Genomic DNA, 12,208 nt, shown 5'->3' with positions numbered 1-12,208 from the left:
ATATAGATCAAAGCTTCAACAAATGATAATAAGATTGAAAAACATCATCGCTTTAAGAAGTATGTGATAAGCAAGAGCTCCCCCTAAATTTGTGCATAGTTTAAGATTTGCTTTGGACTGCAAATGCACAAGGAATTAGGCTCATGGTTACTCTTCCATGTCACATACATCTTGGTGGAGCGCTCAAAATGATAAAGATTGAATACATGCACTCATCACCAAGCAAAGTGAATGATCACATAGGATAGATAAGATAATATCATCAAACATGCATAAGTGTAGCTTATGATCAAACACATGATCATCAATGTCTCACAAGAATAGCATAGTATCTCAAGCAATCAAAAGCAAACAAGTTTTAAACCACCAAAGCAAGAGAGAACAAAAGCAACACACTCTCTCTCTCGAAGCCTATGATCTATACATTTTCTCCCCCTTTGGCAACAAGTTACCAAAAAGTTCATAGAAAATGCATAGTGCTAGATCGACTCTCAGGCTTGATCTTCTGGTGGTGGTGTAGAGATGGCTCCTTGGACGAAGGCTTCAGTTGATGTAGAGGGAGCTGGAGGAGTTGGTGATGGAGCTGGTTGCACTAGAGCTGTAGGAGCTGTAGCTGGTGCAGATGATGTGGCTCTGGTGTCTGGCACAGGCACTGCAGCTGACCTCTGAGCTCTAGGCACTCTGGCAAATACATTAGTGGTAGTCTTGCCCTTCCTCTCCTGCATGTCATCCTGTAGCTGCTCCACAACTGACTGAATCTCAGTTACTTTGACATCTAGATCATAGAATTTTTGTTCCATGATTCTTTCCAAGCTCTCCTGGTTTTGAGTTAGGGTGGCCAACCCTTTCTCAATCCTCAGTGTTGATGCTATCAAGTAACCAAGCTGCTCCTGCTTGTTCTTCCGAAAGTACTCAGATGCCTCCTCTTGAGTTGGCATCTTGGCAGCCTTCTCTTTCCTTGCCTTCTCCTTCTTCTCTTGAGCTTGTACTGATGATGGTTCATTCTCAGTCATGACAACCTGATTATCCTCAAAATCTGGATAAAGAGGAAAATGTTCCTTATCCAATAGATATTTTCATGTGCCCATCTTTGAGTTAATCAACTCCTGAATCTGACGGGCATATCCACAGCTTCTCTTTTGATCTGCTGCTGTCCTCTTAATGGTTTCTATTATAAGGCTCATGACCTTGAATTTCTGAGGCACATCAAACAAATGCAACATGTTGATTGCATGCCCTCTGATCATGTTGTGACTGTCACTCTGGTCTGACATGCTGCAAACTCTTACTGCTGACCCTGTGAAGAGTTATAGATGAGATGGAGTGGATGAGCATCACAAAATGCAGAGATTTTTGCAAAAGAATGATTCAAAAATTCAGTTTTAGTTTTCCACAGAAAGCATTTCGGGTCAACCGATTTTCAAACTCGGTGATACCGAAGCAGTTTTGGAACCTAAACTGATGAACTCGGTTGGACCGAGTCACAGTTTGGTGGCACCGAGACTGCTATCGTTTCACAAAGTCCTAAAATCGGTCGCACCGATTAGCAATTCTCAGTCAAACCGAGAGTTACTAGTGCAATGGCATAAGCCAAATCGGTGGGACCGAGTTTTTCAACTCGGTGGGTCCGAGATGGTTTCGGCGGAAACCTAACCCTAAATTTTCAAATCTCATCTAATCTACGAATTGCATTGACTGCATAGGTGTGTTTCAATCGTGGCAAGAATCAATAAGAACACAATGTGCTAGGAATCGGACGAGGGTAGCACAGTGATCGAGTCCATACCCTAGCTTGGCGATGAACTCGCTACGGCGGCAAATGCGAGGTTGAATTCTGTTGACGGCGGTGGAGACCAGCGACAGGAGGCGGCTGGCGACGAGGAGACGATCCGGAGACCTTGGAGGCAGAGCGAGCTATTGCGCGGGCGAAGGGGTTCGGAGAAGTTTCCAAATTTTTGCCCGTGACTATATATAGCCCGACCCTGTCGGTGTGACCGAGTGGAACAACTCGGTGGCACCGAGATGCATAACTGTGTTCAGTTACAGCAACTCGGTGTGACCGAAAAGTTCAAATCAGTTGCACAGAGATTGAAAACCTAGATCGACTTAGTGATCTCGGTAGGACTGAAATGGAGGAATCGGTCAGACCGAGAATCACAAAGAAGTTTTGGAAGTTTAAGTCTGTGACGAATCGGGGACTCCGAGTGCTCCTCACACAGAGTGGTTCGAATCTGACTTGATCAAATTTTGTGATGTAGCATGAATAGAGTTTGAGACGAGAAGAGCATAGATAGCTAGAGAAAGTTCTTAGGCATTCTTGTCGATCCACTTGGCCAAAAGAAGGAAGAACCAAACAATCAAAACAACAAGTGGATGTCCTTGAATGAGTAAAATATGCACCAACATGCTCACACAATAAGGTAACAAATGAAATATGTGGCAAATCATACACAACTAATTCTAGCATCTATCAAACAATTTGGCTATGACTAGGTCATCTATATATGAGTATATTGACTTAGGAGTCAAATGATAAACATTTGATCATAGGTCATACTCATCGTTTAAGCCCAAGTGGGGTTACCACTTTTACATAATGCATTGATGTGTTCACACCATTAGAGTTGCCTTGACTCAAGTCTTAGAGTTAAGCTCCCCCTAGATGTGAGATCCCCTTTTAGAGGGATGAACTAACCTTGGGTTTTGTCGATGATGAGTTCATGTAGGTGTTGAAGATGTGGATGCTCAATGTTGATGTAGATCATTTGGAGCAATCCGTTGGAGTGAGTTGCACTTTCAACATACCTCCATGGGTTAGTCCCACAAGGAACAAACAAGAATATCCATAGACATAGAGTGATGCACACACAAGATGATGTCCATGAAAACATTAGGTTACCCCTTGTTCCTTGCCTTACCAACATGAGGGTTTGTGACTCCTTGAACTAGTGCAAGATGTGGAAGTTGATTGCACTTGTCCTTGCCATAATAATATGAGTGAAGAATGTTGGCGGAGTCACCCTCAAGAACTCTCTAGTTCTTCTTCTTTGGGATCCACATCATCTTGATGGGAATCCTCGGAGTTGTAGTTGTACTTGATGAAGTAGAACTTGACGTAGTCTTGGGAATCCACTTGACCGAGACCTTGGGTGCTTCTTTAAATGCATCAATCTCTTCTTGAAGCTTGTCCTTGCCTTTGTTCTTGTGGTCTTGTGGTGGAAGATCATCTTGAGCTTGTGTTCCCTTGAAGGAAGTAGGATCATACTTCTCTTGTTGAGGAACAAACTTCGTCTTGGGGTATTGATCTTCTTCCCACTCAACTCCATTGGCATTGAACTTTCGTTCAAAACCAACACCTTGATTCTTCCGGTGCCTTCCTTGCTTGCGTACAATTTCCTCGAATTGCTTACTCCCGGCAAGGCTCTTGTAAACACCTTTCTCTTTAATTCCCTTCAATAATCTATTTTCTTGCTCAAGTGTAACTTGGCTAAGAGAATCATTAGTGGAATCAAGATAACTACTAGAAGCAACAATATTACATTTGACATTATTATTGTTACTACTAGAGGAAGTATCTTTCTTGTACTTGTTACTAGACTTGACTTGAGGCATGTAAGTAGATAGGAGTAAATGCTTGGCAATGTAAGAAGAACTTTTCTTACGGAGATCATCATTGATTGCTTTTAAGAACTCATGCTCTTGCTCAAGATTGAGCTTTTCAAAGCGTAACTTCTCATGAGCCCTTAAAAGTTCTCGATGATTTTCGAAGATAGTTTCGAGCTAACTTAAGAGTGTTTAGTTCTTTAGTTAGAAGCTCAATCTTCTCCTTATCATTATCATTCGTTTTATCTTGTTTAGCATGATTAATTGATGTTTCATCATAGTATCCATCACTAGAGTTGTCAACAAGTAAATCATCATCCACAAGCAAGTCATCTTCATCACTATTGAAATCAACATACTCAGGATGTGTTACCTTTGGACCTTTGGCCATGAAGCATCTTCCAATTCCTTCATTTGGTGAATCAAATATGTCGTAGGAGTTGGTTGACACAAGTGCTAGACCGGCAACACCTTCATCTTGAGTATATTTGGAGTCGGAGTGATAGCTTCTCTCGGAGTGTTTGTTGGAGTCGGAGCCGGAAACCCATTCACCAACATGAGCTTGATGTCTTCGTTTTCTGTAGCTCCTTGATGACTTGTCCTTCCTTTTCGAATCTTTGCTTCTCCGTGAGATTCTTCGTTCATAACGATCATCTCTACTCCTCCTCTCTCTTGGTGGTGATTCTTCTCTTTTGCTTCTTCTTTTTGGAGAGTCTTCTCTTGTTTTGTAGGGTGTCGTACACTCATTGGAATAGTGTCCAGGCCTCCCACAATTGTAGCAATTGCGCTCTCGACTAGAAGATCTTTTGTCATGGTAAGACCTTGACTTGGAGCTTCTCTCTTTGCTTGTACTCTTGTAGAATTTGTTGAAGTTCTTCACCATTAAGCTCAATTCTTCATTGAAGGTTTGTTTCTCACTTGATGATGTGGGGGCTTCACTTGAGGCTTTGTAAGCACCACTTGACTTGTTGTGAAGTTCCTCCTTATCCCTGAGTGACATCTCATGAGCAACAATCCTTCCAATGACTTCCGTTGGCTTGAGATCTTTGTAGTTTGGCATCATTTGGATCAATGTGCACACGGTATCATACTTTCCATCCAATGATCTTAGGATCTTCTTGATGATCAATTTGTCGGTCATCTCTTCACTCCCTAAGCCGGCAATCTCATTTGTAATAAGAGCAAGCCTAGAGTACATTTCAGCGACACCTTCACCATCCTTCATTTTGAACTTGTCAAGCTGACTTTGGAGCACATCCAACTTGGATTCCTTGACGGATTCGGTACCTTCGTGCATATCAATCAAAGTGTCCCAAATTTCTTTTGCATTCTCAAGACGGCTGATTTTGTTGAATTCTTCAGGGCACAATCTGTTGAAGATGATATCACAAGCTTGAGCACTGTATTGCAGCATCTTCAATTCTTCTGCATTAGCTTCACGGTTCGGCTCTCTCCCATCAAAGAATTCACCTTGCAAGCCAATACAAATAATAGCCCAAACGGCGGGGTTATGTCCAAGAATATGCATTTTCATCTTATGCTTCCAACTAGCAAAATTAGTACCATCAAAGTAAGGACCTCTACGGTGATAATTTCCCTCGCTAGACGCCATACTCTCCTAGGTTGTGAAACCAAGGCTATGACCACCAAAAGCTATGGAAATCAAAGCAAATGGAGACCAAAGCTTTGATACCACTTGTAGGACCTTGAAGTATGTCTAGAGGGGGGTGATTAGACTACTTGACCAATTAAAAACTTAACCTTTTCCCAATTTTAGAGTTTGGCAGATTTTAGTTATCTTAGGACAAATCAAGCAATCATCACACTATTCAAGCAAGCATGCAAAGAGTATATAGGCAGCGGAAATTAAAGCATGCAACTTGCAAGAAAGTAAAGGGAAGGGTTTGGAGGATTCAAACGCAGTTGGAGACACGGATGTTTTTGGCGTGGTTCCGATAGGTGGTGCTATCGTACATCCACGTTGATGGAGACTTCAACCCACGAAGGGTAACGGTTGCGCGAGTCCACGGAGGGCTCCACCCAAGAAGGGTCCACGAAGAAGCAACCTTGTCTATCCCACCATGGTCGTCGCCCACGAAGGACTTGCCTCACTAGCGGTAGATCTTCATGAAGTAGGCAATCTCCTTGCCCTTACAAACTCCTTGGTTCAACTCCACAATCTTGTCGGAGGCTCCCAAGTGACACCTAGCCAATCTAGGAGACACCACTCTCCAAGAAGTAACAAATGGTGTGTTGATGATGAACTCCTTGCTCTTGTGCTTCAAATGATAGTCTCCCCAACACTCAACTCTCTCTCATAGGATTTGGATCTGGTGGAAAGAAGATTTGAGTGGAAAGCAACTTGGGGAAGGCTAGAGATCAAGATTCATATGGTAGGAATGGAATATCTTGGCCTCAACACATGAGTAGGTGGTTCTTTCTCAGAAATGGTAAGTTGGAAGTGTAGGTTTAGTCTGATGGCTCTCTCCACGAATGAAGAGGAGGTGGAGGGGTATATATAGCCTCCACACAAAATCTAACCGTTAACACAATTTACCAAACTCGATGGGACCGATTCAACAGACTCGGTCGGACCGATTTAGTAAACCTAGTAACCGTTAGTGATTTTCGGTGGGACTGACATGCAACTCGGTGAGACCGATTCGGTTAGGGTTAGGGCATAACGTAATCTCGGTAAGACCAATTACACAAACTCGGTGAGACCGATTTTGGTAATAAGCTTTCTAGAGAGTTGGTCAGGTAAACTCAGTGGGACCGATTTGCTATTTTCGGTGAGACCGAAATGTTACAAAAGGGAAACAGAGAGTTTACATTGCAATCTCGGTGGGACTGATCGCTCACTTCAGTTTGACCGAAACGTTATGAAGGGAAACAGAGAGATTACAATCCCATCTCGGTGAGACCGAGATCCCTATCGGTAGAACCGATTTGCCTAGGGTTTGTGGAAGTGGCTATGACATTTGAAATCGGTGGCGCCGGATAGGAAGAATCGGTGTGACCGATTTTGGCTTTGGGTTTAGGTCATTTGTGGATGTGAGAAAGTAGCTGAGGGTTTTTGGAGCATATCACTAAGCACATGAAGCAAGAGGCTCATTAAGCAACACCTCATCCCTCCTTGATAGTATTGGCTTTTCCTATAGACTCAATGTGATCTTGGATCACTAAAATATAAAATGAAGAGTCTTGAGAAATTGAGCTTGAGCCAATCCTTTGTCCTTAGTATTTTGAGGGATCCACTTTCATCATCCATGCCATGCCATTCATTGAGCTTTCCTAAAATAATAGTCTTGGAATAGCATTAGCTCAATGAGCTATATGTTGTTATGAATTACCAAAACCACCTAGGGATAGTTGCACTTTCAAGGCATCAAGCCCCGGCTTATGGTTACTTTATAGAGGATGCCGGGTTGTTGGGTGGAGGAGTTACCTTCAGTGCTATGGAGTATCAACACTACCCCCAAAAGATCTACGGGTTACATGCCTTTCTTCATGGTTTATGGAGCAGAGGCGGTTCTTCCTAGTGACATCCTTCATGACTCGCCCCGCGTGGCGGCTTATGTTGAAGCTGATAATGAAAAAGCACGTCAGGATGCACTTGACCTGTTAGATGAGGAGCGTGACCTTGCGGCGGCTCACTCGGCGATTTACCAGCAGGATCTGCGCCGTTATCATAGCCGCCGGGTTAAGACCAGAACCTTTCAAGAAGGTGACTTGGTGCTCGGGCTCATCCAGGATCAAACTAACATGCACAAGTTATCCCCACCTTGGGAAGGACCCTTTGTGGTCAGCAAGAATTTGAACAATGGGTCATATTATCTCATCGATGTTCGAGACTACAAGGACTCACGTCAGTCGGAGGAGGAGACCCGTCGGCCGTGGAATATTGCTCATCTTCGGCCTTACTACACTTGAGCCACCGGATCTTATGATGTACATATTTTATTAATGTATATATTATGATGATTATAATAAAGTCGGCATCCCTGATAAAGCAGGGCATCTGTCATTTCATTTCCATGAGTAATGAGTGTTTTTCATCATAATTTCAAAGGTCACTTGGGGGCTTCCTGATTGTATTCGAATCATAGTTATCGTTACCCTCTTGATCGGCGCAATGCCAAAACCTCATGGTCACTAGGGGGCTTCCTGATCGTATTCAAATCATAGTTGTCGTTACCCTCTTGATCGGTGCAATGCCAAAACCTCATGGTCACTAGGGGGCTTCCTAACCATATTCGAGCTGTCGTTACCCTCTTGATCGGCCCAAGGCCACAAACCACTTGGGGGCTTCCTGCTCGTATTCGAAGCATAGCTATGACATAACCCTTTTGGTCCGGCTTCTTGCTCGTATTTGAAGCATAGCCTCGTTTTCTTATTTTGCTTGATTGTTTTGAACATTTTTTGGTTCTTCTTGATACCATCTTGCCATATGGTTTAAAGCAATTCAGGCCATGTAGCCTCAATTTTCACAGCTCATATTTGAAGCATACTCGTGGTTTCAGTTAACCCGGCCTGGTATGGAGTGATCAGTCGCCCGTATATGATGATATTAAGTACTTGGAAGTATTGGCTTCTAAGTTTTGGGTTATCACCCTTACTACACAGATATCATAAGTTGGCAGTACGATTCAATATCGCAGGTATGATATTGTTGTTATGATTATTTCTATTTCTGACTAAACCAACCCTGTCCATAAACTGTTTTAAACATCAGTGGTTGTATATGAGGTATTATGACCCGCCCTGTGGTAAATCGCCAAGGGCTCTTGTGATCTACCTGTGTGCAGGATAATTCTAAGTTTCATCTGCACAAATCAACGTCATGATAAGTTTAAACAGGATAATTATCAAGTGGCGGCTCACCACTGTTAGGCAAAAGATAAACATGCACGATGACATGACAGAGCACAGTTTCTGGCTAGCCTATTACATGACTCAAGTAGCCGCAATGATTAAGTGTTTTTAGAAGATCACATAGATGAACCGCCCAGCGGATCAATCTTCTTAGCTCTGATGACTGGAAGCTTCTGGATCATCCTTCTTCGCTTCTTTGTCCTCCTCTGCTGCCTGTAAGGTTGGTGATGACCAGTCAATGCCATTCAAGGGCTTGGAATTCAGCTTCATCATCAATAAGCTCGGACAGGTTAACTTCAAGAGCAAAGGTGTGCTTACGGATTGGGGAATGAGATCCTTCACTTTATAAGCCGGCGTTGGCAGCTTCTGGTTTTCCATGTCATAAGCCAGTTGATATCTTGAAAGATCTGTTTCATTGGCAATAAAGCTGGCAAGGGGACGTATCTCCTTCACGGAGGCGACAAAGTCTTTCTTATCAAAAGGAGTGCCATCTTCTTTCAAGCTTGGATACCTGGTCGATATATCGGCCGGGTCTAACTCTGGTAGCCATGCTTTGGCCCGGCTCAAGGCTGTCACAGCACCAGCTCTTGCGGATGATCGCTTCATCTCATTGAACCTCTCAGGCAGACAGAAAGCTTTCTCAAGACCTCAACCAAGAGAGTAGGTGCTTGATTAGCCAGAGAAATTGTGGCCAGTGCGTGTTGAGTCCCAGTATAGATCTGTTCCACAAGCGTATAAATAGCCTTCAGCTTCACAAGCATCTCTTGGCTAAGATTGGTGCTCCTGGGACCTGAATAAAAATCATGGATTGGTTAGAGGCGGTCTATATCATGAAGGAAGAAATTCAAAATTGATACTAGTAAGGTGACTCACCAAAAATAGCAGAAACCATCTGAGGCACATGGCATTTTTAAGCCGGTAAGGTCAGCGGTCACCTCCTCAAGAGTCGCCTCCGCCTTTTCAGCCCGCTTTATCAAAGCAGTTTTCTCTTCAGCCCAGGTGTTTCTTTCAACCTCAAAGCTGGTCTTCAGTTTTTCCATTTCAGCTACGCTAAACTGGAATTTTGAGTCGGCCTTCCGGGTCTCAGATTCTTGCTGCTCCAGCCGAGTCTTTATGTTAGTCAATTCTAATTGAAGTTGAGCAGTGGTGGCCTATACATACAATGGTTCAAAACCATGCTCAGATTGAGATTACAGAAATGAAGTCCCAAGCCTTTTGCAAGCAACAACACTTGGCACTTGGGGGCTAATGCCTATCGAAAAGTTACTCATACAAACGGCTCATGTGATTAAGTCCTAAGCACTTTGCAAGAAAGAGTACTTGGCACTTGGGGGCTAATGCATATTACTTGTATTTCACGGTTATCTTATGATGACCGGATGTGTTGAAAACACTGTTCAAGATATCTTCCGATATTCCGATAAATCAGCCGATTTATCACTTACCAGTGTCTGACCGATAAGATCAACGGGTCGATAAATCAGCTGATATGCCGATAAATTGGCTGATATGCCGATAAACTGACCGATTTACCCCTTATCATGGGTCGACCGATAAGTTCCCGATAAGCGATATCCCCAGCATTGGCTGAAAACAAACACAACCGGCTCATGGGGGCTACACAAGTAAAGCTCTGATTTATAAAACAATGATGCAAAGGACCGGCTCATTCATGTTGATTAAGCCGGACCTTGGGGGCTACGGATTCAGTGTTAATCATTACAAATCTGCTTTAACATGGATGCTTCAAGTCGGATTTTGAAGGATCCTATCAAAGGGTATTATTTATGCTCATGGTTAATCTAAGTCTACAGCATATTCAGTTCCATCATAAACAATAGACTTGGGGACTGACGGGATGTGCATAACTCAATAAAAAGGGAGTTCATACCTCAAATTTTTTATGCATCTGCTTCACCATGTCAACTTCAAGATCATGGCTGGTGTGTACTTGACTGAGGTAGCCAGAGTATACTTCACTAATCCTTAGTTGAGAGTAGTTGGCAACATCAAACCTCACTTTTCGTCGTTCAATGTATTCTTCCTTGGCGGAATGCTTGGCCAAGACAGTAGGCCTTCCCGGCTCTATAAAGCCGGTGTTGGTACACCATGTCATCATCATGGGTCTCAGCCGTTTTAGTTGGGTTTGATGATCCAGTGTTCAAAGGGTTGTCATTCACCTGGTCAATGGAAGAGCTAGGGATTTCTGGTGGAGCGTCAAGAACAGGTTCTTCTTGTTGAGGTACGGAGGTGTCAGATGCAGGAATTTGCTGCTCCAATTCAACAACTTTGGGGTCTTCAGCCAGCTTAGTCACCCTTGCCTTCTTGCTAGGCTTAGCCTTTCCACTACATGGGTCATGAGAGGTCAGTATAAACATAAAGAAGCATAAGGAGCAAATAATATGTAATTGTTATTACCCGGGAGCAGTCTTGAAAGCCGGCAGATGAGACTGAGATGAATCACCAGAACAGGAACGAGACGTCTCCTGATAATTTGAGTCGGAAGAATTAAGTGGTTGGCGGATGAGACCCGCCAGAGGATAAAAAGAGTTTAAATCTAGGATGACCTCGTTTCGACGCTTCCTTGGAGTGTTCGGTAAGCCGGAAGATAATTCTTCACCTCCGCTAGTCCGAGTTTTTCGCCGGCTCTCATGATGTTGTTGCTTCAAAAGAAAGTGAGGATCTAGATGAGCTAAGGGGTGTGAAAAGCTTACTTTCCGGGTTACTCTTCGAATTCTCTGTCTTGGCAAGGGCTCGGAGTCGGAGGGAATGATAGTTACCTTGTCATCGCCAGCTTGACTGGCCCCCGTGTCATCTTGATGATAATCAGTGTCAATAAGAAAGTTGAAAAGGAGCCAAGGGAATCAAGGGCTACCTTCGACTCAGAGCTGTCATTCAGTTCAAACAGCTCAAAAGTACTAGATTTCTTCCCCTTCTTCTTGGCAGTTTTCTTGGCGGTTCTCTTGGCAGCCCCAGCCCTCTTGGCGGCTTCATGGTCGTATTTCTTCTTCAAAAATCATCGTCAGCCTGTGAAAGTCATCAAAGTTGAGTTAACAGAGTATTTAAGGACGAAGGCAGAGGTAAGTAATTTAAAAGACTCACTTTTGGTGGCGGGTTAGATGTGCAGAAAGGGTCTAGGCCCACTTTGTTGTAGTCTGTTGGGTCTTTGTTCAGAAGGGACTTCGTCATTTCATTGATGGCATCGTCAGTTAGACGGATGGAGCTGTGGCGCAGTGGATCCTTTTTACCGCCTGTGTAAGTACACATTAAGCCGGTTCGGCGACTCAAGGGTATGATCCGCCAAGCGGCCCAGCATCGAACCAAGTCAATGCTAGTTAAACTGTTTCCCAGCAGAGCCTTAACCTTGGCAATGGTGGGGGCGAGTTTCTTACATTCAGCAGTGGTCAGCTTATCAGGAAGAGGATGTTTTGAGTCAAGACACAGGGCACGATATCCTGGCAGTGGGTTCTCGCCAGCCGGAGAGGTATCCTTGCAATAGAACCATGTCTGGTTCCAATCTTTGGGATGACTCGGCAGGCAAGCGTAGGGGAAGATAACATCTGTTCTTCGCTGAATTAAGATCCCGCCAAGTTCCAAGCTGGGTCCGTTCGAATACTCGTTCTGGTGGTTCAAATAAAAGTATTCCCTAAACAGTTCCACACTGGGCTCCTCTTGAAGGTACACCTCACAGAAAACTTGAAAATTGCATATGTTTGACACGGAATGGGGT

This window comes from Triticum aestivum, chromosome 2B (genome assembly GCF_018294505.1).
Source record: "Triticum aestivum cultivar Chinese Spring chromosome 2B, IWGSC CS RefSeq v2.1, whole genome shotgun sequence".
NCBI lineage: Eukaryota > Viridiplantae > Streptophyta > Magnoliopsida > Poales > Poaceae > Triticum > Triticum aestivum.
This window is presented reverse-complemented; position numbering follows the sequence as displayed.